Genomic DNA, 22,563 nt, shown 5'->3' with positions numbered 1-22,563 from the left:
AGAAAACAAACGCAGTGGGCCACATTTCACCAGAAAACAAACGCAGCGGGCCACATTTCACCAGAAAACAAACGCAGCGGGCCACATTTCAACAGAAAACAAACGCAGTGGGCCACATTTCACCAGAAAACAAACGCAGTGGGCCACATTTCACCAGAAAAAAACGCAGCGGGCCACATTTCACCAGAAAACAAACGACGCAGCAGGCCACATTTCACCAGAAAACAAACGCAGTGGGCCACATTTCACCAGAAAACAAACGCAGCGGGCCACATTTCACCAGAAAACAAACGCAGCGGGCCACATTTCACCAGAAAAGAAACGCAGCGGGCCACATTTTACCAGAAAACAAACGCAGTGGGCCACATTTCACCAGAAAACAAACGCAGTGGGCCACATTTCACCAGAAAACGCAGTGGGCCACATTTCACCAGAAAACAATCGCAGTGGACCACATTTCACCAGAAAACAAACGCAGTGGGCCACATTTCAGTAGAAAAATGCAGCGGGCCACATTTCACCAGAAAACAAACGCAGCGGGCCACATTTCACCAGAAAACAAACGCAGCGGGCCACATTTCACCAGAAAACAAACGCAGCGGGCCACATTTCACCAGAAAACAAACGCAGCGGGCCACATTTCACCAGAAAACAAACGCAGCGGGCCACATTTCACCAGAAAACAAACACAGCGGGCCTCATTTCACCAGAAAACAAAACGCAGCGGGCAGCATTTCACCAGAAAACAAACGCAACTGGCAGCATTTCACCAGAAAACAAACGCAGCTGGCAGCATTTCACCAGAAAACAAACGCAGCTGGCAGCATTTCACCAGAAAACAAACGCAGCTGGCAGCATTTCACCAGAAAACAAACGCAGAGGGCCACATTTCACCAGAAAACAAACGCAGTGGGCCACATTTCACCAGAAAACAAACGCAGTGGGCCACATTTCACCAGAAAACGAATGCAGCGGGCCACATTTCACCAGAAAACAAACGCAGTGGGCCACATTTCACCAGAAAACAAACACAGCGGGCCTCATTTCACCAGAAAACAAACGCAGCTGGCAGCATTTCACCAGAAAACAAACGCAAAGGGCCACATTTCACCAGAAAACAAACTTAGTGGACCACATTTCACCTGCAAAACAAACATAGCGGGCAGCATTTCACCAGAAAACAAACGCAGTGGGCCACATTTCACCTGCAAAACAAACACAGTGGGCAGCATTTCACAGGACATAAACACATGTGACAAAACATTTTAGCAGAAAACACAGTGGGCCGCATTTCACCTGCAAAAAAGGTAATGTATGTACTCACCTGACAGAAGTCTTCTCTCTCGGCTGGGCTCTGGCGCGCATCTTCCCCGGATCTTCTGCAGTCTCCCGCGCTGCAGCTGACAGGCAGAGTGCAGGGCTACGGGAAGATGGCGCCCGAAGCCCTGTACTGGTGACACAAATGGTCTCCAGTACAGGGCTTCGGCAGTCATCTTGCCGTAGCCCTGGTCTGCCTCCCGGGAGACTGCTGGGCTGCGGGCTATGAACTGGCGCGGCGGCGTCTAGTAGACGCTGCGGCCAGTTCATAAGCAGCGGTGGCGTGCCAGCAAATTAGGCTTCGCCACCGCTGCTGTATAGTATACACCTTAATATAAAGCCTGGATGCAGCGAGCTCGAATAACACAATCTGCTACAATGTAGAGATGCGAACAGGTCCATATAATTATATGGGCAGTATTCTGCAATGCAGTGTGAAAGGACCCTTAGGGCCCATTCACACTGGGGCAATTAGCGGCCGTTTACCGCTAATCGCCGGTATACCGATGGCATTGCAATATAAAGGCATGAGACGTAATGTAACGCACACATTACCAGTGATATTGCCGCCACCAACATTTTTAAAATCCCTGCGTTGCCATAGACTTACTTGACTTCCATTCCGCTGCATGTCGACGCAGATACGCACGCTAACATAGTTTTGGAAGCGCATCAGATTGAGCACTTCCAGCGCACCACACCGCAGGTAATATGAATGAACATCCCACAAGCTAGTCCCAAAAATTCCACAACATGAAGTCTGTTTCCTGCTTACCAAGCAGGAGATGCGCGCGCAGCGTTTGCGCGATCTCCTGCACTGCGAGCCCCAAGGGCCTTACGCCAATCGGCGTTAGGCGGTCCTGGGGCTGCCGCCACGCCCATCGGCGTGACGTGGTCGGCAAGCAGTTAAACACACGCAAAACGCAAGAAAAATGCATGTGCAGAACAAAAATGCAAACCGCAAATGCACTGAAAACGCATGCAAAAATGCACTTAAAACGCATAAATGCATATGCATCAAAATGCTAACTTTCACGCACTGCCTTCTTGCATACCACAGCACACCTCCACCACAGCCAATCAGAAGCCACTCACCAAATGGGATGACCACTAGGGTCTAGTAGCATGTTGGGGATATTCCCAGGTCACACCCGACCTCCACGATCAGATACCGTCTACTTCCTATTCCACCTTCAATATCCTATTCATGGCCAATGACCTCAAATACAAACCTCTCCTAACGTAATACTGTAAAACTAATAGTATAAAAGGGTATTGCACTCACATAAAATGACTTGTTAAATGGCCTAGACTTTTATGTACATGCCCTCCCATTGTGCTGTCCTCACAGTGTATGGTCGGCTGCCGCACGCACACACGCACGCACGCACGCACGCATTGTTTGTACTTTCCTGGCCTGCTCCTTTCAGGCACACAAAAAGTCAACTCGACTCTACCCTCAATTCCCTCCTATGCCTAACCCTAAACACCCCAGCGATGCCTAACCTTAAATAGAACCCGATGCGGACTATTGAAATCTTAAGCAGAGGCAGGGAGCGGCAGGGGGAGCCTGTCATGGAGTCGGCGATTCTGAGGAAGCTGATTGACAAGCCAGGTAAACAAAGCATGCTAGCGACAAGCAGATTGTCGCTAGCCTGGCAATATTTTCAGGGGGACAGCAGAGCGCAGGGGGGCCTGGCAGCGCGCGATAGAATGACACAGAGGCATGTCATTGTGCACATTTATTATCTATTAAGATTTCAATATTCAGCCTGGGTTCTCTTTAAAGGGAACCGGAGACAGCAGTGGGAGGAAAATCCATATATACCTTGGGCTACCTCCAAGCCCCCTTTGGACTTTTGGCTCCCTTGCCATTCTCCTGGGCCACCTTGATCTGCCGCCAGCATCCTCTGTCGAGTCCTCGGTCGGGGCGTACTGGGCATGCGTGGCCACGCTCGCATGCTCCTGTTTCCCACGAACGTACTGCACAGGAGCAGAACGAACAGCAGCCAAACTGCACATGTGCCGACTGGAGAAACTTCAGAGAACCCTAGTGGTGGATCGAGGCAGCGAGAGAGCCAAAGGTCTGAAGGAGGCTGGAGGAAGCCCCAAGTATGTATGAATTTTTATCCCCATCTCAGGTACACTTTAAAATGCCCCTTCTTGGCACCGAACCCGCTCCCCCCACTTCATCGCGATTTTTTCACGATAAACACAGAAAAATCACTGTATCTTTACTTTTTTAAAGCGATTGTGATTCACGTTTTAAATACAATGCAATTGTTTTAAAATGGCAAAAAAAATGCTGCATGCAGCACGTTTGTATTTTTCTCAAATCGCCGGTGATCACAGCAGTAATATGCTTTTAATTGCACTAGCGCTTTTAAAAACGCTAGTGTTCACCGGTGATAAGCTTTAAATGCCCGCTATTTGCCTAAGGCCGGGTTTCCACTGCTGCGAATCCCGGCCGATTCCCCGCCCACGAATTCGGATGGATTACAGCAGCCTACAGAAGTCTATGAGAGCCATCCAAATTCGTGGCCGAGGAAAAATCTGAGGCCCTGCAGCATAATTTCGTCCGTAGCTGTCCGAATCCCCTAGCCGTGCATAGCGCGGCTAGAGGGATTCGGCTGCGAGAGGCAGCAGTTGTGCCAGCATCGCGTCTTGCAAGACGCATGCCGCCGCACAAATGGAAATGTAGCCTAAGGCCTCTTTTCCACGAACTGTTTCTAGGCAGTGAAATGCCTCTCAAACTCTCACAACTGCTCACTGCTGCCTGGTAACTGCTCACTGATGCCTGGCAACTGCTTGCTGAGCACACAGCTCAACAGTTCGTGGAAAAGAGGCCTTAGTGTGATTGGGCCCTAAATATTACCCAGTCCCTGGCGCTGAGAAGCTGAAGAATAGTCACCCCTTTGCAACTATAGGCCTGGCAGAGAAGTCCTCAAAGCTCAAATACCTGTTTCTAGGCCTAGCCAACTGCGTGTATATTTCCACTCCATAAAACAGACACGTCCAATAATTAACTAGATTTCCCTGTGTGGAAATCCTCAGAACAGGGACTGCTAATGAGGCTAGAGCACAGGTTTGAAAACTCCTGCACTAGTGCATGGGATTTGGCAAATCCATGGTTAAGAGCTGAGGTGTAGTAAGATGGGATTTAAGCATCGAGGGATAATGGTGAGGGTAGCACGGAGAGAAAACAAAGATGTATGCAGACACTGGGGATTTTGTTTTAATTATCTCTAAGGGAGATTTCTGGAAATAACTCCCCGTTCTACATTCCGTGTCTTTACCTCACGACATATAATCACAAGACAGGTTACTAGTGTTCTGCTCAGATGTGTTTCCCGTATCACAGCACACAGGCTGAAGAAGAGAAGGCCCACACGCTGCAGCAATCTTCATGTATGAAATATAGCTACCATTTTCAAGTAATCAGCATTCGAAAATCAGCTCCTTTTTTTCTATCTCTGGAACTGTGGCTGAGAGCAGCCTATCACATGGAGCAGGAGCTGCGGGCACAACTCTTCACCTACACTCACATGGCAGCACCAATATAAATTTATAGTCATTAGGTAAGATTATTTTTTTTAGACTGTCAGATTCTATTTTTTTTGACAGTGTCAGATTCTCTTGAAAGGACAAATGTAATGAGAGTGATATGGAGGCTGCCATATTTATTTCCTTTTAAACAATACTAGTTGCCTGGCAGGCCTTCTAATCTATTTGGCTGCAGGAGTGTCTGCATCACACCAGAAACAAGCATGCAGCTAATCTTGTCAGAGCTGACAATAATGTCAGAAACACCTGATCTGCTGCATGCTTGTTCAGTGTACAGTATATGGCTAAAAGTATTAGAGGCAGATGATCAGTAGGATAACCAGGAAACTGGTATTGCTTAAAAGGAAATAAATATGGTAGCCTCCATATCCCTCTTGCTTCAGTGAAATGTGAAATGCCTGTAAAGTTATGGAGTTTAAATCATTGTCACTGGAAGTGACTTGAGTGATCATTCTGGGTGATAGTTTAGGAACAAGTGCTGTACATACACACTGCCCTGCATAGGGAAGAGCAGAGTGTTATGTTCTATGGAGAGACGAGGGGGATGAGCAAGTAGCATCAAATTGCAGGAAGACAACAGTAGTGGTTGGGCAATACTGGGGATATGTGTACACATTCTGGATTTGCAGCTGAAACAATTACGAATGAGGAAAATATGAAATGTGTATGAAGCTTGAGGCCCCTTTTGCACTAGCGCATTTTCATTGCGTTGTGTTACTTATTTTTATCGCAGGGTAATGCTAAAGCAATGAAAGTCTATGGGACATTTCATAACGGACGCAATGCACGGAAACCATTGCATGACGTGAAAGCAACATCGCATATGCAGGCAACATTTGCGGTGATGTGCATTGACTGAAGTCATGTAAGTCAATGAGCACGCACATATTTTAACATTTTTCACGTTTCACATTGCGGTGCACATGTGCGGAAGCGTATTTCTTCAATATACTTCCGTGCAATTCCTATTTCGGCCACAGGAAGTGAGTGCTAGAAAGTGTCACTTATAGTTTGGCTTGCAGTCAGAGGTGAGATTAGCGCGCATTGCCACAGTAATCTCCAAAGCCTATTTTAAGTTTTGTGGTGCGATGCGATTATCCGATCGCACCGCAACCAAAACGCAGGTTGCTGATGTGAAACCGGCCTGAGATGGCAGAAGCTTTGCGGGGATTAGATCAATCCCCATTTTCTATAACAAAGCACTCTTGTCATTAAGTCCTTGTAAAGAAGTGATAATTACAGGTTGCCGCCTCTCTGTTCTGCAGTTTTGAAAAATCTGATTGCTTCAAATCATCCTTAATGGCAGCTGCAGAACGCAAAAATGGCGATCGGCAGTAAGTGGTGAGTGAAAACAATAACTCCATCCTAAATGCAGATTCACTGAAGTAAACAGGTGTTTTCCACTTTAAAACTGGCAAATACTATTTGTCAATCTATAAAGAGGCAATCAACTGATCACTAATTTAGAAATACGGCAATTGTCACTTGTTACTGATAACTGTCAACAAGAGTGGTAATCGTTGGGAATAGTTGAACATTTATAAAAGCGTTCATCAGCTGCTAGAAATATGTTGATCAGCTGATCTCTAGAAAATGCCATGATGTCATGGATTCCGCAGAACTTTTCTTTTAACTTATCGCCACCCTAGAAATAAGCCCCAGTTAGGCTTTGCTTTCACTGAAGCTGATTTGCAGCATTTCCTCACACGCAGATTCGGAAGTGGAATTGCAGTCTATAGAAATCAATAGGCTATTTCCGATTCGTGTGCAGGGGGAGAAATAGTGCCTGCAGCTTTTTTTTAGACATTGCATCCAAAGTCCCATAGCCGTGCATTGGCACGGCAGAGGGATTTGAAAGATATTTTGTATCAGCACAGGTACCGCGTCTGTTTTGGAAACGGACACAGCACTCAAGTCGAAACACAGGGGTTAGGCCTGAACGATTTTAGGAAAAAATTGAATTGAGCGATTTCTGTCTGAAATCACGATTTCGATTTGATTCACAATATCCTTCAAATCAAGCTTTGTTTCTCTGTCCTCCTCCTCTCTTTGTGCACCCTCTGGGTCTCTCTGTGTCCCCTGTCCCCCAAGCTGCGGCAGTGCTGGACATACCCGTATTTTGCGCCGTATAAGACGCTCCGGAATATAAGACGCACCCAGGTTTAGAGGGCAAAAACCAGGAAAAAAAAAATACTAAACCTGGTGCGTCCATATTCCAGGAGCGTCTTGTACATATCCTTGTGTGTCCTCATGTGTGCTCCTGTGCCCCCCATATCCTCATGTGTCCTCCTGTGCCCCCATGTGTCCTCCTGTGCCCCCATGTGTCCTTCTGTACCTCCCATGTGTCCTCCTGTGTGTCCTAATGTGCCCCCCATGTGTCCTTCTGTGCCCCCATGTGTCCTGTGTCCTCATGTACCCCCCCACGTGTCCTTCTGTGCCCCCCACGTGTCCTTCTGTGCCCCCCATGTGTCCTCCTGTGCCTCCCATGTGTCCTTCTGTACCTCCCATGTGTCCTCCTGTGTGTCCTAATGTGCCCCCCATGTGTCCTTCTGTGCCCCCATGTGTCCTGTGTCCTCATGTACCCCCCCACGTGTCCTTCTGTGCCCCCCACGTGTCCTTCTGTGCCCCCCATGTGTCCTCCTGTGCCTCCCATGTGTCCTTCTGTACCTCCCATGTGTCCTCCTGTGTGTCCTAATGTGCCCCCCATGTGTCCTTATGTGCCCCCCATGTGTCCTGTGTCCTCATGTGCCCCCCCACGTGTCCTTCTGTGCCCCCCACGTGTCCTCCTGTGCCCCTATATGTCCTCCAGTGCCCCCCATACGTCCTCCAGTGCCCCCCATACGTCCTCCAGTGCCCCCCTATACGTCCTCCAGTGCCCCCCATATGTCCTCCAGTGCCCCCCATATGTCCTCTACCCCCCCCCCCAGCCTTCCTCCCTCCCACCTGCGTCTCCTGGCCCCCCCGGATGGAGTGTCAGTAGCGGCGGCAACTTACCTTTGGCAGGCTCCTGCGCTGATCCTATATCATCGCGCTGCCCCCCCGCTAGCCTCCTCTGCCTCCCCCCTCTGTATCTGGCCCCCCCGGGTGAATAAATAAGTATCGGCAGCTTACCTCCGCAGTGCGCCCGTGATGACTGCAGACGTTTGGCTTCCAGGCACTTCTCGCTCTAGTGGCCGGCTTGAACTGATGACGCGCAGTTCAAAGCCGGACACTAGAGCGAGAAGTGCCTGGAAGACGGACGTCTGCAGTCATCGCGGGCGCACTGCGGAGGTAAGCTGCCGATACTTATTCATTCACCCGGGGGGGCCAGATACAGAGGGGGGAGGCAGAGGAGGCTAGCGGGGGGGCAGCGCGATGATATAGGATCAGCACAGGAGCCTGCCAAAGGTAAGTTGCCGCTGCTATTAACACTCCATCCGGGGGGGCCAGGAGACTCGGGCAGGCATGGGGATAGCAGGCAGGGAATCCCCAACATGGCGGCGGGTCGGCGGTTCGGAACGGCGGGCGTTATTAAGTTGGGGATTCCCTGCCTTTGCCGTATAAGACGCAGGGACTTTTTCTCCCAATTTTTGGGGGAGAAAAAGTGCGCCTTATACGGCGAAAAATACGGTACCTTCCAGCACGAGTCCAGCGATGCCCGTCTATCTACTTCGCCTCCTGCATGCTCTAATGCATGGCATACTTCCTGTATGTCATGTGACGGCAGAGTCAAGAGACGGCGAGAGAGGACAGAAAGCGTTCGAATTCTGTCAGAAGGTATTTCCAACACTACCGATGCTGCGGGCCGCACGTGGCAGGACTTGGAGGAAGTTTGAAACCGCTTCTTCAAACTTCCCCATGTGGAAATAGTCATTGCAGAAATTGCCACTTTGACGATTCAGAAATTGTGAGCTTGGTGATCACAATTTTGATTTAAATTCGATTTATCTTTCAGGCCTAATAGGGGTTGATTCACAAAACCATACTAACTCATAGCACGGCCGCGCTAGCGTTTAACACGCTTAACGGTTTTCGCACACAAATGCGAATTTATGCTGCGTTTCCATGCGAAAATTTGCATTTGCGCGTGACTAAATTGTGTTAGCGCGGCATAAATTCGCATTTTCGTGTGAAAACCGTTAAGCGTGTTAACGCGCGCAAAACGCTAGCATGGCCGTGCTATGAGTTAGCACAGTTTAGTGAATCAACCCCTAAGCCTTAAGGTGGCCACACACAATTAAAAGATCCACCATTTCACCAATTCGATCATTTCGATCAGTTGTACCTAAAAATCGAGAGCTTTTCTTTGTTTTTCGATCGATAAATCCAATTGAATTTCCCGTTTGTTTTTTCATTTTTTAGAGATTGGACATGTTGGACATTTCAGACTAACTTAATCTAGAATTGTATGGTGTGTGATGGATTCTTACTAGATGTACAGTTTCAATCAATGTTTCTGAGCTTTCAATTATTTTATTCATTATTGGGGAAAAAAATTAACATTTGTGTGTGGTACATTGATTAGATTTTTGAATTGTTACAATCAATCAGAAAAATTGATTGCTATTCTTGAATTGAACAGATATTCAAATAATTGTATGGTGTGTGGCCACCTTTATGCTGTAGAAAAGAACTTACTGTTGTGTTTTGTCTTTTTAAAGTGAACCTTAAAGGGAAGGGCCAGGCAAAAAAAAAAAAAAAAAGAGTTTCACTTACCTGGGGCTTCTACCAGCCCCATGCAGCCATCCTGTGCACTCATAGTCACTCATTGCTGCTCCAGTCCCCCGCTGGCAGCTAGTTTCGTTTTTGCCGACCTCGGAGGTCGGGGGCCGCATTGCGTACATTTTTACGCATTCCCGCTAGTGCAGGAACATTAACACATTTTTACACGTTAGTAGTACAACGGGAGTCCCAATCCACCTCTTAGCGCTGCTTGGCGGTGATTAGCCAGGCTGCGCAAAATGTCTGGGGAAGGGGCGGCGCGGTAGGTAGCGGTGAATCGGCGCGGAGCGGCAGCAATCGTGTAGTTCACGCAGCTAGCAAATTGCTAGCTGCGTGTAACAAAAAAAATTGTGCAAATCGGCCCACCGGGGCCTGAGAAATCCTCTGCGGCGGCTTAGCCCGAGCTCAGCTCGGGCTTACCGCCAGGGAGGTTAACTGAAAAAAAGAGTTTCATTTACCTGGGGCTTTGACCAGCCCCTCCGCAGCTGTCCTGTGCCCGCAGCGTGCTGAACTGATCCTCCGGTCCCCCGCCGCAGTTGTTTCGTTTCTGCCAACTAATCGGTCGGCGTTCCACTGCGCCTGCTTTTCATTTTTTTAGTTATGGTTCACTTTAAACACATATCTGCAAAACTTTTAATAGCACCACAGAGTGTTTTTAGTATAAATGTTTTCCTTGAGGCTAGGTTCGCAATAGGACATTGCGTTGTAAAGTTGCAACGCAACAAAAAAGTGCTTGACGCACATTAACGCTTCATTACCATCACATTAAGTAGGTACAGTAAAGCATACAGGCAATGAAAAGTATGCTTTCCTGTACCCGGTAACATGTGCGTGTACAAGTAATGCACTACTGCAGTGCGTTACCATAATGATACACGTTACAATGCAACACTAAAGTCACACTGTGTACGTCGCATACACTTTTCATTGAAGAGCAGTGAGCTGGGTTATAAAATCATAACGCAGCTCTGCAACGTTCTTCTGTGAACCTAGCCTGATTATGTGGTTGCTAATAGCACCATAAGGCTGATTTATTACAATTGCAGTGAGCAGCAATCCGCTACGATGTATAGCAATTTGTAGTCTCACCATTATTAAATGATGCCGACGAGTGTGCCCACAGGTAGACCTGTAATGTCTCGTCACACATGTATTAACTGTTTGGCCGCTGTTGCTATAGGCTGATATTCCCAGGCAATGGCGTCACTGACTGAAAGTCAATAGCCCTATGCTTTGTAAAGGACTGTGAAAGAATTTCAAGCTTATGTAAATGTCATAATTATATCTACTTACCAGTCCTATTTTTTTTCAATGTTAAAAAAGCACAGCCCCCACCCCTGTAGAGATGCAGGCATGACAGGAGGACAGCAAACCCTAAATTTCTCTCTCCACACCCCAAAGCACCTTTGTTCTAATGTTGGGAGCCCTCAGCCCCGATGAGGAGGTGATGCCATCTTCTGACACCTACTAAACAGCCACTCCCACCCAGGTGAATAAGTGAAGGGGTCTGTTGAAGACCCCTCATGTATTCACACAAAAAGGCTTACTGAAAAGAAACTGTTTAAGGCCTGGAACCCACTGAAATCCGCAAAAGCAAAATGCAACCGCTAGCGTTTTGTCTGAGCGGTTTGCAAGCGGATTCATGCGCGTTTTCGGTCGCGTTTTGCAACAGTGTATTTTTTTGCTCAGCGGTTGTGTAGCGTTTTGCGTTTCGCGTTTTTATCCTGATTGGTCCTGTGAATTATTTTTAATTTTGTTACAGTGTGCTGAACCGCAAAACGCTAGCAAAACCGCTCAGTTTAGGTTTTGCTGAGCGTTTCTGCTAGCGTTTCAATACATTACATTGAAGCGCTAACGCTCCCAAAATGCTGCAGGTCCTGCGTTTGCGTTTCTGGGAAACGCAAACGCTCCTGTGGAAGTTGCCCCATCCATTAACATCAGCTGAGCGTTTTGGCAAAGTGCTAGCGTATCGCAGCGCTGCCAAAATGCTCAAAAAACGCTCTTGTGGGTTCCAGCCCTAAAAGAAATGTCAGGCAAATGGAGGGTAATCAAGCTCTACTTACTCAGGGCTTCCTCCAGCCCCTTGCAGCTGACATGATTCACTCCACAGCTCTACTCTCAGCCGCCGGCCCGGGGACCCCGCTGGTGCAGAGGCCGACCTCGCGAGGTCGTCCTCTACTGCGGCCTGCCCGATCACCACTGTCAATCAAGTTCACATTGTCCGGATTGTACTGCGCAGGTGGCTGAAAGCGGAGCTGCGGCGTGGGATGTCGGCTGCAAGGGGCTGGAGGAAGTCTCGGGTAAGTAGAGCTTGATATCCCTTCATTTGCCTGACATTCCATTTAAATCTAGCATCACCCACATTCTAAATATTTTCATATGCTTCCTCTGTGTTGTGATCTATCGTCTTGACGGAGGAGCCATCGCCCATTCAGTCTGTTTTTGCTGCAAAAACCGGAAGAACGATGTCCACATGTTTGCATTTCCTCCTGAGGATCCCCAAAGGTCCAGACCAATTTACTGGTAATGAGAAAAAAAACATACAAATTTCCTCTGACCCAGAAAGAGTCAGCCAAAGCATGTCATATTAACTGGCAGCTGGTTAAGTAACTACAGCAAAGTAAGCTAAATACTCACCGCGCGACGGGTCCAGCGACATCCCCTTGATGACGGTGGTTAAGTGACGACTCTTCCTGCTGACGACATCATGTGCCATTACACGACAGGCAGGAACGGGAAGTAAGCGAGTCATCGAGGATCTTAAAGAGCTGATCCGCCGTGACCGTCGCATAACGACGCGCGATTTTCGCAGGGGGACAGCATCGTTTAACATGCTTTTGTTAAAAGATGTTGCCCAATGTCAGGTAAAAATCACTGCTAATATCGCGCTGTGGGTATGGGACTTTCGTTTATTTCAAAGAGGATCCTTAGTGGTTTAATTGGTCCGTTTTCTGTTAACTTTAACCCTTTTGTGAAGAAGTGGTTTTATGCAGTTACATGCTGTACGCTGCCATCCTTCAGCTCCCCATGCATGTCACATGATCGTGAGCTGGGTAAGCAGGAGGTAGAGCAGACCTGCTGCGGCTATTACACTGCACTGAGGCAGGCTTTACACTTAGGCCCGGTTCACATTAGCGGTTGCTATCCGGAATCGACGTGCCGGAGCCAGACCGCATGCGGACCGGACGAAACGGACGCACGGCATAGCAATGAAAGTCTATGCGACCGTTCACATGCGTCCGTTTCTTCCGGACCGGAGCCGGACCGTTCCAACATGCGCTATTTTTTGGTCCGGCTCCTCCGGCTGACGTATCCGGACCGGAGCCGGACTGTTGCATCCGGCCAATAGAAACCAATGAGAACCGGAGAGCGCACAACACACTGGCTATAAAAACCGGACGTTCTACCCCACTTCCTATGCTTTCTCTATGGCATGGTGGCCATTTTGGATGGGGACCACATGGGCCCAGCGTTCACAGAGTGGAGCAGCAGTGACTTCATACTGGAGCTCTTTGGCAGCAACATGTTGCATGATGGATCTGATAACGAGGGGGTGAGGCCCTACACAGCAGAAGACCTCATCCTACAGGTGCAGCAGGTACCAGCCCTGTGGGACAAGGGGGATGCGGACCACAGCAACATCAAAAAATGCAGAGGCCTGTGGAAAAAAATTGCCAAGCTGTATGTGGAGGACTTTGAGCACTTGAGCAAGAAACAGCAAGCCACAGAGGGTATGTTGACTAGAAGTTTTTGGGGGGGCTTGTGGTTAGCTTGTGATGTATTCCACTTTTGCTATGGATTTGTGTCACCCACGTGTTGCCCATCCACCCGTGGCCCACCCACCTGTTCCCCACCCACCTGTACCCCACCTGTGATGTATCCCACCCACCTGTACCCCACCTGTGATGTATCCCACCCACCTGTACCCCACCTGTGATGTATCCCACCCACCTGTGATGTATCCCACCCACCTGTGATGTATCCCACCCACCTGTACCCCACCTGTGATGTATCCCCCCCACCTGTGATGTATCCCACCCACCTGTACCCCACCTGTGATGTATCCCACCCACCTGTGATGTATCCCACCCACCTGTGATGTATCCCACCCACCTGTGATGTATCCCACCCACCTGTACCCCACCTGTGATGTATCCCCCCCACCTGTGATGTATCCCACCCACCTGTACCCCACCTGTGATGTATCCCACCCACCTGTGATGTATCCAACCCACCTGTGATGTATCCCACCCACCTGTGATGTATCCCACCCACCTGTGATGTATCCCACCCACCTGTGATGTATCCCACCCACCTGTACCCCACCTGTGATGTATCCCACCCACCTGTGATGTATCCCACCCACCTGTACCCCACCTGTGATGTATCCCACCCACCTGTGATGTATCCCACCCACCTGTACCCCACCTGTGATGTATCCCACCCACCTGTGATGTATCCCACCCACCTGTACCCCACCTGTGATGTATCCCACCCACCTGTGATGTATCCCACCCACCTGTACCCCACCTGTGATGTATCCCACCCACCTGTGATGTATCACACCCACCTGTACCCCACCTGTGATGTATCCCACCCACCTGTACCCCACCTGTGATGTATCCCACCCACCTGCGATGTACCCCACCTGTGATGTATCCCACCCACCTGCGATGTACCCCACCTGTGCACATAAAACATACACAATGACCAATTATTAAACATCGATTGTAAAAAATTAACACATTTAATCACTTAAAAACTTGAAACTACAAAATAAACACATTTCAAAAAAACATATTAAAAACCAAACATTCACCCTCGTCCTGGTGGTGTGTTAAAATAAAGTCTCAGTCGGTCCCTGTTCCGCAGTGACACTACCCTTGGCCTGGTTGCATACCTCCGCAGGGGCATTAGTGGAAGCACATTCGGGGGTTCCGGAGTCTCTCTTTCCTCCTGCCGCACAAAGTTGTGGAGGATGCATGCTGCCTTCACCACGACAACTGCGTTTGCCGGTTTCAGCAGCATGGGCGTGTGGAACACCCTCCACTTTGACACCAGGATCCCAAATGTGCACTCCACCATTCTCCTTGCACGGCTCAACCGAGCATTGAAGTGTAGCTGGCTGGCATCAAGTCCCCTGTCTGGGTACGGACGCATTACATGGTCGGACAGGGCGAAGGCCTCGTCCCCCACAAACACATAGGGGTAGGCCGGTGCCCTTGTCCCAGGCCAGGGTCTGTCACGGGGGAGACGCAGTCTGCCTTCCTCCATCAGCCGGCAAAGGGTCGTACGCTGGAAAATTCCAGAATCATTGGAACTACCGTACGACCCCACGTCCACGTACACAAACTTGTAGTCCGCATCTGCCACTGCCATCAGAACAATGCTAAAGTATTTTTTATAGTTGAAATAATGGCTGCCACTCCCAACGGGTTTCTGAATCCGGATGTGTTTCCCATCCAGTGCGCCAACACAATTAGGAAACTTGCACTCGGTCCAGAAGCCCTGGGCGATCTCCTCCCATTTCTTGGTGTCTGGCACTGGCATGTATCTGGCCCTCAGTCGCGCCCAAAGGATCCTCGATGTCCTCAAGACGATGCCTGCCACCGTGCTCTTCCCAATACGAAATGTCACATGTAGCGATGTATATGTTTGTCCAGTTGCCATGTACCTACAAGAGAAATAATCAAAATCAATTTTTCATGTCGTTACAGGAGAAAGGTTCAAGACAAGGTGGCGCAATATATGTGATGCATACGTAAAATTTCTACGGAAGAAAAAACTTGCCGAACGAAGTGGCAGTGGCGGGGGAAAGCGACAAAAAGACTACCAATTTGCCAAGCAATTATCTTTCATAAATGCAAGCTTGGAACCTAGACTGTAAGTACCACTACTGTGGGCAGGAACTGAGAACTGATTTTAGCAGACAACTACCATGACTTCGGCCATGTATTGAACTGGCCTCAATTCCCATGGCTTTAGCGAACTTTTCTCAAAAGCTTTATCAAACGTTTGGTAGAAACGGTTGATAAAGTGTTTGATTAGTGTTTGCTAGCTCTGTGAATTGACGCCACATGCTGTTTGGCACACCAATAAATATTGTTTTTATCTACAGGACTGAAGACAATTTGGAGCAAGAGGAACCGACCCAGGAGGCACGCTTCAGCAGTGAGAAGAGCGTGTTGGATGATGAGGTCGCCGATGTCACATATTGCCCCGAGGAGAGGAGAAGGAGGAGGGAGTCCTTCGCTATCCAAGCTCTCTGCTCTGAGGATGACTTGGGAGAAGAGAGCTTGGATGTTGAGGTTGCAGGACCGAGTGTGGCAGAAGCTGCACCTCCACAATCGACCGGTATGGAAGCTCCAGGGGACCAAGAACAAAGAGAGCACAGAGAGACTGCAGCACAACAAGCGCACAGGACAACCCCGACGCAGGCCAGAGGACGGGAAGATGCTGCCACCCCACCAGTGAGGACCACCCCACCAGTGAGGCGTCGAGGTACCCTCCCCCCAACAAGGAGAGAGACAGAGTCCGAGATGTCCGGGGCTGTCTCCGGACTTCTCGGTATTCTGCAGAGCCATCAAACTCTCATAACCCGGCAGTTGCAAGATGAGGACAGGGGCCATATCATGGAGCAGTACAAGTCCCACATCACTTCACTGCAATGTGAGCTCGAAGCTGTACATGGGCACTACAGGGACGAGCTTAAAATGATGCATGAGATGCACAGAGGAGAAATCGACCAACTGCGTGCGCAGCATCATCAGTCGGTGGGCCAGCTGCAGAACATGATGCAGCAAATGCATCAACAAAGCAAGGAACTGCTGAAATTGCAGGCACACCCGTGTTTTCACACTGTGATGTCTCTACTACCATATTTGGAAAAGGTGCCTTCCCAAAACATGATGGCGTGCCATTCCACTTTGCTGGACGCGATCAAACAACACATGGACACGCCATTGTTGCAACCACCAATTTTTAGACCCCCACAACCTACAGCGGTGCCCCCCTGGCAATCTTCATCACAGATGTACACCGGCTACAGAGGCAGTCAATATGGGCCACCGCTGTCAGGGTCCAGCTCATTCACGACCAGCACCCAAGAGAGTCCAGATTTCCAGGCAGCAACTTCCACCTTTTCTAGTAGTGGTGCCGATCCAATTTGAAAAAAACAGTCATATTGTTCCTGGACATGCTCCTCTGAATACCTCCGATCCTCGGAGGAAGGATACCATCCCAGGGCTTTTCAGCCCAACCTTTTCCCTGCCCCGTCTCCTTCAACCAAGGTTCAGAGGTGTTCAGATGACCATGTCAGGGAACTTTTGTTTTTGCTGGACTTGAACTTTAGGGCCTAGTGTCCCCGAAAGACACTACCTGGGTCACAACCTTGTGCCTGTTGCACTGCACCTGTAGTCCTGCACCTCTGCCATCGGTTCCTCTTGCTCCTCACTTTGTTCTTGTTCCTAACCACTTGCACAAGACCCCTGGAACCATGGGTGAAGGACACCTTGACTGGTCGGTGAGAGGGCTAGCCTTTTCACTGACCTGTGCCCTTCATCCATGGCTCAGAGGGTCCTGTGCCAGTGGTTAGGTTTTTGAAAGCACTTCAATTTTAGGGCCTGGTGTCCCCGAAAGACACTACCTGGGTCACAACCTTGTGCCTGTTGCACTGCACCTGTAGTCCTGCACCTCTGCCATCGGTTCCTCTTGCTCCTCACTTTGTTCTTGTTCCTAACCACTTGCACAAGACCCTTGGAACCATGGGTGAAGGACACCTTGACTGGTCGGTGAGAGGGCTAGCCTTTTCACTGACCTGTGCCCTTCATCCATGGCTCAGAGGGTCCTGTGCCAGTGGTTAGGTTTTTGAAAGCACTTCAATTTTAGGGTCTGGTGTCCCCGAAAGACACTACCTGGGTCACAACCTTGTGCCTGTTGCACTGCACCTGTAGTCCTGCACCTCTGCCATCGGTTCCTCTTGCTCCTCACTTTGTTCTTGTTCCTAACCACTTGCACAAGACCCTTGGAACCATGGGTGAAGGACACCTTGACTGGTCGGTGAGAGGGCTAGCCTTTTCACTGACCTGTGCCCTTCATCCATGGCTCAGAGGGTCCTGTGCCAGTGGTTAGGTTTTTGAAAGCACTTCAATTTTAGGGCCTGGTGTCCCCGAAAGACACTACCTGGGTCACAACCTTGTGCCTGTTGCACTGCACCTGTAGTCCTGCACCTCTGCCATCGGTTCCTCTTGCTCCTCACTTTGTTCTTGTTCCTAACCACTTGCACAAGACCCTTGGAACCATGGGTGAAGGACACCTTGACTGGTCGGTGAGAGGGCTAGCCTTTTCACTGACCTGTGCCCTTCATCCATGGCTCAGAGGGTCCTGTGCCAGTGGTTAGGTTTTAGAAGCACTTTAATTTTAGGGACTGGTGTCCCCGAAAGACACTTGGGCAGCTATGCCCTGCAACTCTTCCCGCACAAAGTTGGTGTTCCTCAACACTGACCGGGCTATACCATAGATATGTTATTTAAGTTTTGTCTTCCATGTTGGAAGAATGTTTCCATGTTGGAAAGTTGTTGTTTTTTCAATAAAAAAAATTTGTTTTTACATACCTCAGTGTGATGAGTAGTTGTTCTTGTGGTGTGACTGCTCTCCTGAACGTGGTATCCTTCTTCCTTAGGTCATCCTTCACCATCTCCAAAAGGGTATCAAACCTGTCAGGAGATGGAAAGGAAGAAGCTGTAAAGTATGTTGTGGGACAAGGTGTTGGGTGGAGGATGGGGGAGGTGTGTTTACAGAGGTTTGGGAGTGTTGTGGAGGGTGGGGGTGTAGTGTATAGCTAGGTATACAGGGGTGTGGGGGTCAGGGTGGTGTGTTTAGCTAGGTATACAGGGATGAGGTGTTGTGGGGGTGAGGGTGGGGTGTTTAGGGATGGTGGGGGTTGGTGTATTTAGGCCTATACTTACAAGGGAATAGACATCCGAGTGTAGCTGTAGAACTTCTGTGGGTGTCGTCTGAGGTCCCGGTAGAGGGCCTGGAACTCTCCCTTCCTCTGCCTCCTGGCTAGTAGAGGGTGCACCCACCATCTCCTGCGAGGAGCACGCCTTCTCCCCACATAGTAGTAGGTAAACAACAGGAAGGAGAGAATTCCCAGGTAATAAGAGTAAAAAATGACTGGATCCATGGTCCCAACTGCTGTCTCTGTATCCAAGGATGGTCTCCACACGTCCAGCTGTCTCCAACAATGACCCCAGAGCTTCTGCTGACCTCCCAGAACCCCAGGTATTTATACAGGTTGTTATCTCTTTAAGAATCCGGATCCGGACCGCAACCGTGTTCATACCGCACGGAAAACGGATGCAAACGGACCGGATCCGGACCGATCAGGTCCGATCCGGCTCCGGTGCGGTCCGGACATCCGGTGCGGTTTTTAGTAAACCGCAAGTGTGAACGGGGCCTTATTGTGAATGAAATGTTGTTTGCATGCAGTTTTTGAATTAAAAGTTGTGTTCATATGTGAGTTTTGTGTCCTCTCGGAGTTCAGAGGAGATGTGTTTCAAAGACTTCTGTGAGGATTGCATCTGCCCTTCAGTAAAAACGTGCAGGTCAGATTTTTACATTGTGTTTACTGGAACAGATTAAACAGTTCCGCTCCACACTGACAGTGCATACAGATGTTATTAATAACAAAGGAAGCGTTGACCATCAGCTTTTGCGATCCATTGTAGTTTGAACCATCCATTTTATGTGGAGACTTTCCTACATTATTTTCCAAAGAGGACCTATGCGAAGAGACTCTGAAAATCTCCTGTTGGTGTGGCCTTTATAGTAGGAAAAGGCACACTTACATGTTGTAAGGCTGTAGACACACACTTTTATGACCATCGGTGCTTTCTGAGCGTTGTTTAAAAAAAGCTACCATTGACTTGCATTAAAATCATGGTAAAATCGCAGTAAAATTGCCACGATCGCGATTTTTCAATTGCAATTTTACCTTCATTTTAATGTCAATGGGAGCGTTTAAAAAAAAAAATGCTCAGAAAGCACTGATGGTTAGAAAAGTGCTCAGAATAGGCTCAGAGTGTGTCTACAGCAATGGTTCTCAACCTTTTTACGCTGCAGGAACCCTTCAAATAACTTTTGGATCTCAAGGAACCCCTGCAAACTATTTTTTGATCTCGCTGAACCCCTGCATTTATTTTGCAGGAGACAAAGGCCTCGATTCATCATTGTCTTTGAGATAACTTTTTCCAGTTTGTTAAATTACCGAATTCGAAGTTTATGGATTTCTAGTTGTATTCATCAAGGTTTTTTCGCATTCGGTGTGAATTCGATAACAATTCGGGTAACCATTCGGTAACGTGTCGATTTCTATTTTACAGCCGTAATTTAACACAAGGCCACAAGATTCCCATGGAATTGTGGGTAAAAGGCAGTCCTTTGAACACTACGTAGCAACATTCTGAATAGGGCTTAACTCCTGGACCAGAATTCTGGAAGTGGCTTGGGACAATCCCACAATTTCGCCAGCTGCGGCTTGATAGGAGCCTTTTCTAAAAAAAATATAGTGCAGCTAGCAATTTAGTAAACCCTGGCACTGCCTGTGTTCTCTTACAGGATGATTCAAGAGAAAAATGCCGATGTCCTGTTATAGCAAATAAATCTATTCTCTTGCAAATCTCAGCTGATACGTAACCACTTCAAATGGCTCCATCTTCTCTGTCAGCAATGATCTGACAGGAATAACGACAGAGCAGTGAAGGAGATAATTAATCCTAAATGTAACGCTAAACCACGCCCACTTTCATTTTCATGAATTGTACTTTCTTCCGTTTTATCGCATTATTACTGAATGATTACCGAATGCTCGCTAACAGCTGTAGATACATTTGATGAATCCTGAAATCAACTTAACAAATTCGGTATTTTACCAAACTGTAGTTAACCAATTCGATAAGTCTTGATGAATCGAGGCCAAGGTCTTTCAAAGTAGGTGAGGCTGTTTATTTAATTACCCCCTATTACACTGCTACTCATTATACGGTCTCCTTATCCTAATGCTTTTTATTAATGTGCTCATTCTTATTCTGACCCCCAATTTAGTGCTTCCTTTTACAGTACTGGAAGAACGGGAACCCAAGAGAACCCTGGTTAAGAAAGCCTGGCCTACAGCTGATTTCAGCAATTAGTATCAGTAGGCACTGTTTTTTTAAAATCATTATTTAGTATTATAGTGTCAAGGCCAATTTAAAGCCAATGGGTACCGTTTCAAAAAAGAAAAAGTCAGATACTCACCTAAGGAGAGGGAAGGCTCGGTCCTAATAAGCCTTCCCTCTCCTCTCCCGATGCCCTCGGTGCTGCGCTGGCTCCCCCGTTCGCGTCCGCCGCCACAGGGGCTTCCGAAGACGGGCCGCTCCATACTACGTACGCGCGAGCGCGTCATAGAGGGCGCTCGCGCATGCGTAGTATGGAGCGGCCCCGTCCTCGGGAGCCCGAGTGCTCCCGAAGGCTTCCGAAAGCTCCCTTCGGCATGCGGAAGTGGCAGTATTTGACCGAACTGGTCGAATACTGCCACGGGGGATCCTGCGCGGGACCGGGAGAGGAGAGGGAAGGCTCATTAGGACCGAGCCTTCCCTCTCCTTAGGTGAGTATCTGACTTTTTCTTTTTGGAAACGGTAAACATTCACTTTAAGGGGGAAGTTAATGAACTAGTCTGTATGGTTTTGGGATGTGGGAGAAAACCAGAGTGCCCGGAGGGAACCCACAACACAGGGACACGAGGAGAACATGCAAACTCTTTGCAGATAGTGCCCTGGCTGGGATTCAAACCAGGACCCAGCGCTGAAGGCGACATGCTGCCCCGTTCTGACAACAAAAATGCTGAATGCATATGTGTGTAACGCAGTGCTGTCCCATTCAATATAACTGAGGTGTATAAATGCAGGTGCCGTATGTTTCTGTACGTCACACTGACTGAATTGCACAGCAATGCGTGAGTGTGCCTGGGCCTTTACTGTTTTTTGAATAAGAGACCAAAAATAGGAATGAAGATCTGGTAATTGGCATAACTGCCCAGACCGGTTGCACGCTCACTACTACTACACAAAGAAACACAATTTAAACAAATAATCAAGTAAAGTAGAAATATTTCCTAAGGATATTTCATACATACCAAGTAATATTTCATGTGCCTGAAATGAATTCCACAGATGCAGCACCAAACAATTCAGCCTGGAAACAAAAAAATACCAATGTCAATTCATATTATCTGACGATTCTTACTGATTAGTAATTCAACAGAGGAGAGAATGAGTGAAAATCTTCACAGGGGCTGTAAGGCATAATTACCAGGAGTGACTGGGTGCTTTGCTTTCCCAGCGACTTTCCTGTCAACAACATCCTGCTGGCTGCAGGGAAAATGAAGGCCTTAGCATTAGCAATCTATGCAGCCAGTATACATGGGCAATTTATGACAGCACTTGGTGTCATGGACACTGGTTAGTATAAAGCAAGATCTCAGGAGCAACCAGTGCCTGTCAGAAGTGATGGACCAACATTATGAAAGAAAGTTCCCCAAATTTCACTGCAAAAATGTGTGAATCTAACATCTGCAGTGAGCCCCATTGACTTCAACCTCCCTGGCATTATGTTTATGGGATCCAACTCGGGTTCTCTTTAAAAAAGGGGTAAAAAGTATCCAAAAACCAGGACAGTGGCATGACAGAAGGGAATCGATTGCAAAATATTTGCCCAAAAATGTATTTTATGCAAACACATTTTTAATGTTTTATTTTAAAAGAAATGTTAATAGCCATCAACTTTAGTACTGTAACTACCTTGTAGCTTCAAGGTCTTTTTCAGAAAGATCTTGTAGTTTGAGAAAATCGATTTTAAAATTATAATATAAAAGTTTTTTTAAAAAATGTGGTTAAATGACAGATATTGTATCAACCTATTGGTATAGTAAATGTACATGCATCA

General features: G+C 48.1%; 1 protein-coding gene across 2 annotated transcripts in view; it reads right to left on the bottom strand.

Moving 5' to 3' along the window:
- BCOR (BCL6 corepressor) overlaps positions 1 to 21,801 on the bottom strand; it is a 337,930-nt gene extending 316,129 nt beyond the window's left edge. For both annotated transcript variants that reach the window (XM_068269861.1, XM_068269862.1), the window contains exon 1: positions 21,755 to 21,801. The gene's annotated coding sequence lies outside the window, so the exon portion shown is untranslated. The remainder of the gene's footprint in view (positions 1 to 21,754) is intronic.
- Positions 21,802 to 22,563: the final 762 nt, after the last annotated feature.

The sequence above is a fragment of the Hyperolius riggenbachi genome, chromosome 2, assembly GCF_040937935.1.
Source record: "Hyperolius riggenbachi isolate aHypRig1 chromosome 2, aHypRig1.pri, whole genome shotgun sequence".
NCBI classification, from domain to species: Eukaryota; Metazoa; Chordata; class Amphibia; order Anura; family Hyperoliidae; genus Hyperolius; species Hyperolius riggenbachi.
The sequence above is the reverse complement of the archived record's forward strand: the minus strand, read 5'-3'. Positions and strand labels throughout refer to the sequence as shown.